This window comes from Macaca thibetana, chromosome 3 (assembly GCF_024542745.1).
Source record: "Macaca thibetana thibetana isolate TM-01 chromosome 3, ASM2454274v1, whole genome shotgun sequence".
In the NCBI taxonomy this organism is placed as follows: domain Eukaryota; kingdom Metazoa; phylum Chordata; class Mammalia; order Primates; family Cercopithecidae; genus Macaca; species Macaca thibetana.
This window is the reverse complement of record NC_065580.1, coordinates 162247775-162260017: the sequence shown is the minus strand read 5'-3', so window position 1 is coordinate 162260017 and position 12243 is coordinate 162247775. Positions and strand designations below refer to the sequence as shown.

Sequence of the window (12243 nt, the reverse complement as noted above, 5' to 3'; positions counted from 1 at the left end):
GCCCCCAGCCCACACCTCTTGATTCCCCTAAAAACCTACATGTGTATAAGAAGGTGAGAAATATTCCAGGGCTGTTCTCCTGGACCAAAATCTTCATTACAGTGTGTTTTAAAAAACAAAATACATTTGTTCTTCAAGACATACCATACAAAATGTAAACATGGACAAATAGTGTATAAATTGTTCTTTTCAGGCTGTGTGGAAGTTTTTCTGGATGGAGAGGATTCCATTCTCAATTCCAGTTGCCCAAGAGGCCTGAAAATTAGTTTATAAAAACCCAAACTTTACCTTTTTTTTTTTTTTTTTTAGTTGAGACAGAGTCTTGCTTTGTCACCCAGGCTGGAGTGCAGTGGCTTGATCTTGGCTCACTGCAACCTCCACCTCCCAGGTTCAAGCGATTTTCCTGCCTCAGCCTCCCAAGTAGCTGGGATTACAGGGGTGCACCACCACACCTGGCTAATTTTTTTGTTTTTAGTAGAGACGGGGTTTCTCCATATTGCCATGGCTGTTCTCAAACTCCTGAGCTCAGGCGATCCACTTGCCTTGCCTCCCAAAGTGCTGGGATTACAGGTGTGAGCCACCATGCCTGGCCTCCAAACTTTCCTTATAAACACAGAATGTCCTAAAGCAGGCTGGAAGGGAACATGAGAGCATCACAAGGTTCTACTTTGTGGATACTGCAGCATACGGAAATGCAATGACAGAATCTGCCCAGAAGAGGACTTTCAGAGACCAGAGGCCTCAATCATTTCCATTCTATAAGTCTACCTCTAGGAATTGAATATATGTTCAAGTCCTTCACCCCCAAGATGGGCGGACAGACAGACACACACACACAGTAGACACACATACGTGTGTACACCAATTTGTGACACCATTGTCACACACTCTCACATACTCACAAGCACACTCCCACAGACAGACATTCATGCACACCCTCCACCCCCACCCCGCATGCAGGATGAGCTCCGTCCCCTCTCACCCTTCCCCAGTGGTAAACAATAACTCACTCTTAGCACAACCCACCCAGCCCTCAAGTTCCCCCTTCCAGTGGTTCATAATTAGGCTTTGGAAGAATTTTAGATGAACGGCTTTAAAAATTTTTTTTTTTATTTTTTTGAGACAGAGTCTCACTCTGTCACCCAGTCTAGAGTGCAGTGACATGATTTTGGCTCACTGCGTCTCTGCATCCCATCCCCAGCACCTCCCATCACAGGCTCAAGCCATCCTCCCACCTCAGACTCCCAAGTAACTGGGACCACAGACACACACCACCACGCCTAGCTATTTTTTTTTTTTTTCGTTTTTAGTAGAGACAGGGTCTCACCATGTTGCCCAGGCTGATCTCAAACTCTTGAGCTCAAGCAATCCAGGCACCATGGCCTCCCAAAGTGCTGGGATTACAGGCATGAACCACCATGTCCAGCAAGCTTTTTTAAGTTTTTTTTTACAAGAAAAAATCTCAACCCTTCTTTTATTTTACAGTTAAGAGAACCAAGATGTCCTTCATTCTAAGCACACATAATTCACAAAACCCTACATACATGAAATTGATGCACTGGGGGATGCTATTCATGTGACAAAATGACTTCTCTTTCCACATATGGGTGTAAGTCTACATTATTCTGTGGCCAGTTTCCCTTCAGACCTTGGTATTTTGGTTTAATAAGTTACATGCATTTTAGGGCATGGCCACCTTGTAAGGGATGTGTGGCCCCTGGTCACAGAAGGACTGACTACACTATTCTCCAGGGCCTTTGCAGGTCTGGGACATCAGGAAGCCCTTTCTGCTTCTGTGATCTCAGGGACCCAGCAGGGGTGGCACCTGCCATTGCAGCTGGTGGATTGACAAGGTCGTTGTTCCCATTGCAGAGGGTTCTGGTGGAGTCCTCTACGAGCCTTGCCTTGAAGGAGGCCATTTAGGTAGGGAGAGTCGAAAGCTGCCTGGCGAAGTGGCGGGTCAAGTCATGGTCGAGAGGAAATTGTGTTTAGCGGCATGGAGCTGCATATTTGGGAAGAGGAAGCCATTTATTTAGGTTATAAGGCCTGGGATCGGGCCACCAATGGGATCTTATCCAACCTGCATTCATTTTACCTTTCTGTGGGACTGCCTACCCTATTGTTCAGTCCTACCCTATTGTTCTGGCTCCCATGGCCTCTGGCTGTGTCAGCTTATCCTAACAACATTCTGGAAGAGAAGCTATTTTTCTTGATGACACCTCCCTCTCCCATCTCTTCCTTGATCCCCTTCTGTACTGGATTCTGTGATATACTCCTAGGTGAGTGGACAAGGACAGTGGCCATCAGTGGCTGGCCTAGGATTCCCTGTGGTTCAGCCCATCTGCTGGGCTCTGTCTCCCTGCAAATCCCTCTTTCCAGGTGGCTGACACTTGCGAGTCTGAGTTAGGTCTGTTTCTGAAGCTCTGACCTACATATGTAACCAGCACCTGCTAGAGCATCCTGAGGCTTTTTAAATCTTTTGGATCTTCCCAGGTTCCAGGAGAATTCCAGGGCCCGGAGAGAGAACCGTCCTTGCTTAGAATGTTTCTTGGTTTTGTTAAAGGGGATGTATTCAAATAGCATTAAGGTTTTTGTTTGCCTGCTTACTTTTTCCTTCCTGGCATTAAGATGTAACAAGTTCTGCTGGGTGCAGTGGCTCATGCCCACAATACCAACACTTTGGGAGGCTGAGGTAGGAGGATTGCTTGAACTCAAGAGCTTGAGGCCAGCTTGGGCCACATAGCAAGACCTTGTCTTTACTGAAAGTAAAACAAATTAGCCGGGAAGGATGGCGCCTGCCTATAATCCCAGCACTTTGAGAGGCTGAGGTGGGAGGATTGCTTGAACTCAAGAGTTTGAGATCAGCCTGGGCAACATAGCAAGGCCTTGTCTCTATTAAAACTAAAAAAACATTAGCTGGGTGGGGTGGTGCCTGCCTGTAGTCCTGGCTACTCAGGAGGCTGAGGCAGGAGGATTGTTGGAGCCTGGCAGACGGAGTCTGCAGCGAGCTGTGTAGACGGACTCTTGCTCTGTCGCCCAGGCTGGAGTGCAATGACGCGATCTCGGCTCACTGCAACCTCTGCCTCCCAAGTTCAAGCAATTCTCCTGCCTCAGCCTCCCAAGTAGCTGGGATTACAGGCACGCACCACCACGCCAGCTAATTTTGCATTTTTAGTAGAGACGGGGTTTCTCATTGTTGGCCAGGTTGGTCTCAAACTCCTAACCTGAGGTGATCCCCCCCGCCTCAGCCTCCCAAAGTACTGGGATTACAGGCATGAGCCACCACACCCGGCCCACCTCTGGCATATCTGAATGAACATTAAACCTCTCAGACTCACTCATCTTATCTGGAAAATTGGAACGACATTTCACAATAGTGTAGAAGATGGTGTCTTAGAAGTTCTCTATAAAAGCTGCAAAGCAGCTGGCTGTATACAAATTAATTTTTCTGGAATTCGCTCTTCCTATAGGGTAACAGCCCTGAAAAAAGTAATTTGTCAAAGTGGACAGGGTTTGAGTTCACCAGTGTATAAGACCTTGAACCTTCCTCACAGAGGCAGAAGGCAGTTATGCTCTGAATTCCTGGTTCCCTACAACAAGGCAGCACCCTGTGATATTGGTCACTACTCAGTTGTCCCCCTCGGCTGGTCACTGGGGGCTGTCCAGGGCTGGTCCAGCTGTCTGTCAGGCACATTGTAACCTGAACAGCCTCCACAGTGGGCGGACGGCTCTATCCAGGACACCTCTAGTCTGGCTTGGAGACACTGTTTTCAGTTTTGTGATATTTACTTGAAGCCCTGAGGGGTGGAAAAGCAGATCAAGCAATGTGGGTGGTCTCCCCAATGGCAAAGCCCTCCGCCCACCCAGGCCAGGCCCTCCTCCTCACCACTAGGTGGCGCTTCCTCCCATTCCCTGAAGCCAGGCGGGCCTTACCGTCACAGATACTAGTCGGATTGACTCCCATGGACTGATGCCCACACAGCCTTGAGCCTTCATCCAAACCTAGCCCAGCCCTCTGGGTGTCAGCCCAGGGTGGCCCACGCATCAAAGGGCGGCCTTTCGGGGCCAGAGAAGCCAAGCGTGAAATAACCCTGCTGGTCTCAGCCCGGGCTTCCAGGATGGCCACACCCAAAAGGTCAGGCTGTGTTTTCCCATGTGCTAAAGAGTGTCTGCAGGAGGGGGAGCTCCTCTGTGTCCTGTGGCTTTCTGTTTTGCCATGGAAATACCTTCAAGGACTAGAAGGCCCTTGTCACGCCTAACTTGAACACAACTTGCTCTTGGTACCTTCTCACTCCTTTTCTTTTTGTGAAAACAGACAGTGTTGGGGGAGTAGCTGGGCACTGCCTCAGGTACTTCAGAAATTGGAGAGAACGCTGGGACTCCTCTGAAACCTTCCCCCTCCAAGCCCAGGAGCCCAGTGTTCCCTCTTGGAGCCAAACGAGCCAACGGCTCAGAGATGGGTGAGGAGCTGATGGAAGGGGTAAGGTTCTGGATCCTGAGGTCCGAGGCTCCTGCTTCCTCTCCTCACTAGCCCTGGCTCCTGGGGCCAGCGCACCTCCCGGGGCCCACCTGTCCTCATGGCTCCTGCCCCAGAAGGCCAGGGCAGCCTGTGCATGTGGTCAGTGGAGGAGGCAGTCTCTCTGCTGTACCCCATGGCTGTGTCCCCCAAACCTCCTCCATGACTCCTCACCTGACCCTGAGGGATGGGGGCGCTGCACATGGTGGGATCAGAGGGTAAGAAAGTGGGGTTCTGCTGCTGGTGGGAGCACAGAGATCACTGCTGGACACTCAAGTGTCCATGGGGATGAGCCCCTATCCTATGGCCAACTTAATTGTTCCCCCATTAATTGCCAAGCAATCAATAAACCCATTGATTTGATTTCATTGTATAACTGTATTGAAAACAGGATGGGGTCTGGACACCCAGTACCTCTCGCTGGCCAGGTCTTGGTCCTTGGACTACCATCTAGTCTGTGCCTCAGCTATTTTGCTGGCTGGGAAGAAGAAAAAAGTGATGATTGTACTGTGATATGTTAGTGACTTTTATCACAATGCAGTGCTCAGCGCCTCTGTCACCAAAGTCTACCTCTTTTCTGGCTCTGTTTTGGATCCTGGAGGGCTGACTTAAGCAAATCCTTAGTAAAGAACCCAGCAGCCTCTCCTCAACCAGTAGGCAGCTTCCGTACAGCCTCACAGAAAGGTGGCCCAGGAGTGACTTTATCCACATTTGCCTGCTCAGAAAAACAAACCACCATATCTAAAAAAGAGATTGACCTTGGAGTTTCCAGGAACAGAACTTAAAGGGGTGGGAAGGGGTGAGGAAGAGATAGGGAAGCAGGAAGGGAGGGAATGGGAGGAGAGAGACTCCGTGGCAATGGCAGAGGAGATTGTGGCACAGGCCACAGGTGTGTAAGCCCCGTAGACCTTCTGGGAAGCTGCGAGTCGCTTTGTGATAAGATTTGTGAATAGGGGGAGGCCAGTGGCCCCCAGACCTGCCTAGACACTCTGCCCAGACTCCAGCCAGCCCTTTCTTGTCATTTCATGTGTTAAAGCACTTAACATGTGTATAGTAGTATGTATTTATCATTTGGCTACATTTTCCCCAAAGTGTGGACTGAACTAAGATAAAAGAAAAAACACAAGTTATTTTCCTAAGGTTCTTTGCCTCTTCATTTTTATATATGTCACTGACTGAGCTGCAGAGGCCTGTTTCTGGTGACATGATTCCTTCTTATGATCCTGGGATCTCACACATGTGGAGCCAAGAAACAGAAAATGAGATAGGAAGGTGCCCAGAGTTCTTGGACAGTGCTGAGCTGTAGGACTTGCTTTGCCTCCATTGGTATCTTTCGATGGCTTGTTTTTGTTTTTGTTGTTGTTGTTTTTCAGCTCATAAATGACTTACTGGTTCCAAAAGACAGTATTGTTCAAAAGAAAAACTTCAGGTCATTTGACGATAGTTCAGGTGCTGGGCAGACCTCTCTGCTGCATACTTTGGCATATTTTCACCGGCTTGGGCAAGGGAAAGAATTTGTTGTCTAGAGTACCGTACTGGAACGCATAAAGATTAAAAAGAAGGCCACAAAAATGCTCCTGCTTTTAAAAAATGTGCAATTACAATAAGAAGATAGAATAGTGCCCAGAAAGAGACCCAAGGACACGTGTCATGGAAACCAAATGGATAAGCGGGCAAAGTATACACTTAAGAACTTTTGCAAAGTTGCTGAGGCTGAGAGACTGCTACCACAAATGAAGTGATACAAGTGATGATGTACATTTGCAGAGCGCTTGACAGTGTGCAAAGCCTACACAAGCACTGTGTCATTCCAGAGGTCACGAGTGTGTATCACTCACTGATGAGGAGGTTGTGACGGCAGCAAGGTGGCTGCCATCTTGCCTGGTGGTCATGCAAGGATCTTGCTTGCTTCTTCCTCATGAGTAAAGGGTGTTGGACACCACAAGGACTTTGTTCTGCCAACTTTGGGGCCCTTGCCCCATCTAGAGGGGGCAGAACATTTCAGTTGGAGAACTGGAGGCTTAAAGGATAACTGATGGCAGTAGATGGAGGGAGGAGTGATGACTGAAGGCTCACCTGCCTTGCATCTTTCATCTGAAAACTAAAAACTTGGACTAGATTGGTGATTTTTTTTTTTTTTTTTTTTTTTTTTTTTTGAGACAGAGTCTGGCTCTTTTGCCCAGGCCAGAGTACAATGGCACCATCTTGGCTCACTGCAACCTCCACCTCCCAGGTTCAAGCAATTCTCCTGCCTCAGCCTCCTGAGTAGCTGGGATTACAGGCATCTGCCACCACACCCTGCTAATTTTTTTGTATTTTTAATAGAGATGAGGTTTCACCATGTTGCCCAGGCTGGTCTTGAACTCCTGACCTCAGGTGATCCGCCTGCCTCGGCCCCCCAAAGTGCTGGGATTACAGGCCTGAGCCACTGCACCCAGCAATTGGTGGGTTTTCATTCCTGGTTCCATATGAGAATCCTTGGTGTGGCTGTAAAAACTACCAATACCCACGCCACACTTTAGACCAGCTGAATGGGAACCTCTCGGCTTGGACACTGGTTTTGTTAAACTCTCCCTAAGTGATTCTCAGGGGGAGCAGGATTAACAGCCATTGGCTGGATGCTCTGTAAAGTGATTTCTAGCTCTGTCTAATGTCTGGGGGCTGGGTTAAAACAGCATCTGGTGGGGCTGGGCGACGAACAGAAGTGATGGAGAAGGCTGCACCTACCGAGTACTTCTACTCTTGGGGAAGTTGGTTGAGATTAGCTCTGGGCACACATATAAAACCCAGTGTACTGGATTATACAGAGTCCCCTCAAAATTTGTGTCTACCCAAAGCCTCTGAATGTGACCTTATTTGGAAAAAGGGTCTCTGCCGAGGTAATTGGTTAAGTTCAGATGAGGTCATGCTGGATTAAGGTGGGCACTAAGCCCAGTGTAACTCATGTCCTCCAAAGAAGAGAAGACACACAGAGGAGAATGCCATGTGAGAATAGAGGACGAGGCTGGAGTGAAGCTGCCACAGCCAAGGAAGGCCAAGGATGGTCAGCAACTGGCAGAAGCTGGGAGAGGCAAGGAAAGATTCTTCCTTCCAGCCTTCGAAGGGAGCACGGCCCTGCTGACACCTGGATTTGAGACTCATGGCCTCCAGAACGGTGAGAGAATAATACACTTCTGTTGTTTTCATCCACCCAGTCTGTGGTATTTTGTTACTGCAGCCACAGGAAACCAAGCCACCTGGTAAGGTTTAGGTCTCAAGACAGCTGAATCACCTCGTCATTGCTTAGCAATGAAAGATGCTAGAGCTGATAGCACATTTAACATGAGAGGAAAGCTGGGCTGTCAGGAGAGCTGTGTCCTGTTTCCAGGCACAGCAAGGACAGCTGGATTCAGACTGAGGCAAGACCTGAAATGGATGCCCTGTCGGAGAGCATTGGCGGTTTACCCCACAGGTAACCATTGGCTCATTTTGTGCTACAGGAAAGGTGAGGAGATGGGAAGTCGCTGAAAGACTTGAGTTTTGATCTTGGCTCTGTCACTTCTGGCTGTGTGGCTCTGGGAAAAATAGCTAATGTCTCTGGACCTTGGTTCCTCATTTGTCAAATGCAGGAACTAGATGACATAATCTGCTATGCAGTTTCCAACTATTAAGTTCTAAACGCTGGGCCAGAGAGACAGGTTTAGCATCAGTAATAACATGTGAGAATAGTCCCCCAGGCATAGGAATGCATCATGCTCCTTGCAGCTCATGCCCCAGATCTGATTCTGAGTTCAGACATTGTTAGCCACTTGCTTTAGGGATTTTTGGTGGACATGTTGCTTTCTGGTACAGCTACTCCAAAATTTAGGACATTGATGTAGTCTGTGACTAAATTAGCAATGTCTAATCATTTGATTGTCTAACATCACAGAAGGATTAATCACCCACAAGATCTAATGAGCTTCTTTTCCTAGAACACATTCTACATGATCAACAAGACCTTTGATGAATCCAACAGCCAGAGATCTTATGAACCTTTCCCAGGACCCCCACTACCCACCTCTCATCCATGCAGCAATTTACCAGGCCTGTATGTAAAACAAGCTCTGACCTTGAGGATTCACCTTGAGGGGAAAAGTGGGTACAGAAAACGTGGATATGGAGAAAATGTGGATACGTTTCCTCTCTGCAGTTCCTAGGATGTTGTATTAGTTTTCTGTGTCACATAACCACAAACTTAGTGGCTTAACACAACATGTATTTGTCATCCCACAGCTTCCATGAGTCAGGAATCTAGGCAAGGAATAGCTGGGACTTTCGCTCAGGGTGTCACTGGCTAAACTCGAGGTCAGCCCAGGGTTGTGATTCTGATGTGAGACTCAAAGTCGGCTTCCAAGCTCACTGGCTGCTGATGGAATTCTGCTCTTTGCATCTGTGGGACTGAGGGCCTCAGCTCTGACAGACCACTCCCTTGCCACGCAGCCTTCTCCATAACATGGCAGTTTGCTTCTTCAAGGCCAATGGGAGAATGTCTCTGCTGCCTCAAATCTTTCCAACTTTCTCCATTTCTGACCTCTAGACCTTCTTTCAAAAGGCTCGCATGATTAGGTCATCCCCTCCCAGGATGGGTAGGCTCCATTCTGATTAACTTGAAGTCAACCGATGAAGTCAGGCTGATAGGGGATAATGTACCAAAACAAAGTCAACTGATCAGGAACTTCAATGACATATGCAAAATCCCTTCTCCTTTGCCCTGGAATGCAGGCTCATCACAGGAGTGGTCTTCCGTCGCATTCACAGGTCCTACCCACCCTCGAGCGTGGGAGAGTTATACAGGGCATGAACACCGAGGCGTAGGAATCTTGGGGTCATCTTCAAGTTATCCTGCTAGAGAAGAGTCTGGGGATCTGTGATAACCCTCCCCGGGGAAGTCGCCCTCATCAGTACACAAGCCAGGGCTGAGATCAGCTGGGATAGTAAAACCTCACTTTTCAGGGGGTCCCAGGCCATACTCTAGCATCAGGTGTCTGCTGCATATCTTCTTGGCACATCTCCTTGAGACACTTTTACTTCTAATCCTTAGGCTCAAACACCTGTGGAGCGGGAAGTATGACATTTCTGCGAAGTCCTCTTCACTTGAGTCCCAGGTCCCTCTGACAAAGCAGGAGTTTGTGACCTTCTAGTCCTGGCACCAAATGTACCTGTTTACTCAGCTTTTGCCGGAGGGTGGGGAGAGAGGGTGGAGAAGAAGGAAGGGCTGTTTTGCAGTTGGTCAATGACATGCTTTGTTATAGTTTTTCTTCATGTTGTGCAGGTGGCCAAGTGTCTCGGGTACAAGGTAGACAGATTTCTCCCCCTTGGTCTTCCCTGCATTCAGTCCCCAGCCAGTGGGTCACATTCAGAATAATAATAGGAATAATAAAGGTCACGGTTCCTGCTGTGGTAGGAAAGATTATCTTTAGAAAGAAACAAATAATCTGGGAGGAGTTACATGGAGTTTAGAGAAACAAAACAGACACCAACTCGCCCTTATTCCCTGAGTTTCAGTCTGTGTTATTCATCAATGCCTGTTTGATGGTTTCATGTCTTGATGCATCTTTTATTGTCCATCTTTTGGCCATGGATACTCTTGGATTATGCATCCAAACTAAGCATAGTTTTTCAAGCCACAAGACTTGTGGGGGTAATGGACTGGGTTTCTCTTACTCATGGTGCAAGACACTTCAGAGTCATAAGCCTATGGATTTTTGTTTGTTCGTTTGTTTTTATTTTTGTTTTTTGAGATGGAGTCTTGCTCTGTCATGCAGGCTGGAGTGCAGTGGCATAATCTCAGCTCACTCAACCTCTGCCTCCCAGGTTCAGGCGATTCTCCTGCCTCAGCCTCCTGAGTAGCTGGTATTACAAGTGTGCACCATCATGTCCAGCTAATTTTTATATTTTTAGTAGAGATGGGGTTTCATCATGTTGTCCAGGCTGGTTTTGAACACCTGGCCTCGAGTGATCCACCCGCCTTGGCCTCCCAAAGTGCTGGGATTAGTTGGTCACTATGACTGGCCAAGCCAATGCATTTTGAATCACGAGGACATGAAAATCTCTGTCAAAATAAGAATGCTGAGTTGGAGAGTGGAGGCAAAAGTGTCACTCTGGGTTTGTGTGGACACAAGAACCAAGAGAGGCCTCCTTGTAAAATGAATGTGTCAGAGCAGACACTACGTGGCCAGAGACCTAGTCCTCAGACCTCAGACTTCTTAGTGCTAAATGAGAAATTTGGCCTACACATTGTCTCCAAAGTCTCTTTTTGGCAGTAAAACGCTTTGATTCTATATGACACACAATTCTCCACACAGCCTGTGTAGCTATGTCACGACTTTACAACTTTCATAAGAGCCACTTTCAAATAAATCATGAACATCTCACAGCAGGAAGAGATGACAGGTGACCAGCTTTCAAGTTTGGGTTGGTTTGGTAATTTTCACTAGAAAATCATCTCCTGAGGACAGAGATATTAAATAATGCAATGTCATTATGTCTTTTAAAAAATTAAAAATTTAAAAGTGTTATTTACCATTCTAATTCTTGAGTTTTTATGTTCTGGGAACAAAATGGCATTTTTGTTTTGTTTTGAGAGAGATGAAAACAATCAAGGCATTCTGACTTTGTTCTCAGTAGCTATCTCATTCGTAATGTTGAATGCGATAAAAGCAGTTTCCTCGGTAAGAAATGAATGTATAGTTTCAACCACAATATGTCTTCACAGATAAAAAGATTCCTATCTGTATTAATAAGAACATTTTCTGGGCCTCCCTGTGAATGTGATCTTCACAGAGTTACGTGTTCCCACCTTGTCCTGAGGACCAGATCCAAGAAACGTTCTCCATGAGTGCAGGTGAGATGTGACTTGGCTCTGTGGCTCTGTAAGACATTTCTGGGTAGGAATAATTACTAAACACCGAAATGGCTGAAATGAGGGGGAACGACGTTTCCTCTCAGCAGATCTTGATAAAGGAAGCATCGCCTCTCTCAGAGATGTCTTAGGTTGGCCCAGTCTGGCAGCCAGAGAACTGGTTAGATCACCTATCAAAGTGATATCAAGGATGTTGATTTTCTGTGAAAGAGCTTCTACTCAGTATTTCTGAGAAGTCTGACAATCCATTTCCATTTTTAAAGAGGATAAGCTTTTGAAACGCAGTGGCACTCACAGGCAAAATTTGAAATGCTACCCTCAGGGACCACCATGTTCGCAATGCCAAGGCAGGGGTCTTTTGCACCTGGAATACTAGGCTTCCCTCTTATGGTGAAGCCCCTGAGCTGTTTTCCTGATGGGCTTGATAGTGCAATGGTGATTTGCCACCCCAGGAAATCCAGTCCTCAGCCCCTGAGATCACAAGAGCCTTCTCTGTTTGCTCAATGGAGTCTGGCCAGTCCTGGCTCTCTCCCACGCTGTGTGCAAGTTTGGATCTAGAACTCAGAGCCTGATTATTAGCTAATGCCTGAAGCTCATTTTTGTGTCACCATGTAATATCAGGAGAATAGGAAGTCCCAGCTGCCCACTTTTCCTCTCCCCATCCTCAGGCCTTCAGGATACACCATTTATACATGTGCGTATGTGTATGACAACATGAAACATGAATTTCAGATCCCCTGTTCAGAAGGGGAATGGAGGAGGAAGTTGAAGTGGATGAGAATCCAGGAACAGGGTTTAGCATTGGTGAGAGTGGCAAGATGACTCAGTCTTGGGTTTTTAATCA

General features: G+C 47.3%; 1 protein-coding gene across 6 annotated transcripts in view; it reads right to left on the bottom strand.

Annotated features, from left to right (window-relative positions):
• ATP5PO (ATP synthase peripheral stalk subunit OSCP) overlaps positions 1–12243 on the bottom strand; it is a 1173690-nt gene that overhangs the window by 796515 nt on the left and 364932 nt on the right. The window contains exon 1 of one of the 6 annotated variants that reach the window (XM_050784688.1): positions 1041–1044. The exons of the other annotated variants lie outside the window; for them this stretch is intronic. The gene's annotated coding sequence lies outside the window, so the exon portion shown is untranslated. Of the gene's footprint in view, positions 1–1040; positions 1045–12243 lie in introns of those variants that run through there. 6 annotated transcript variants of the gene reach the window in all.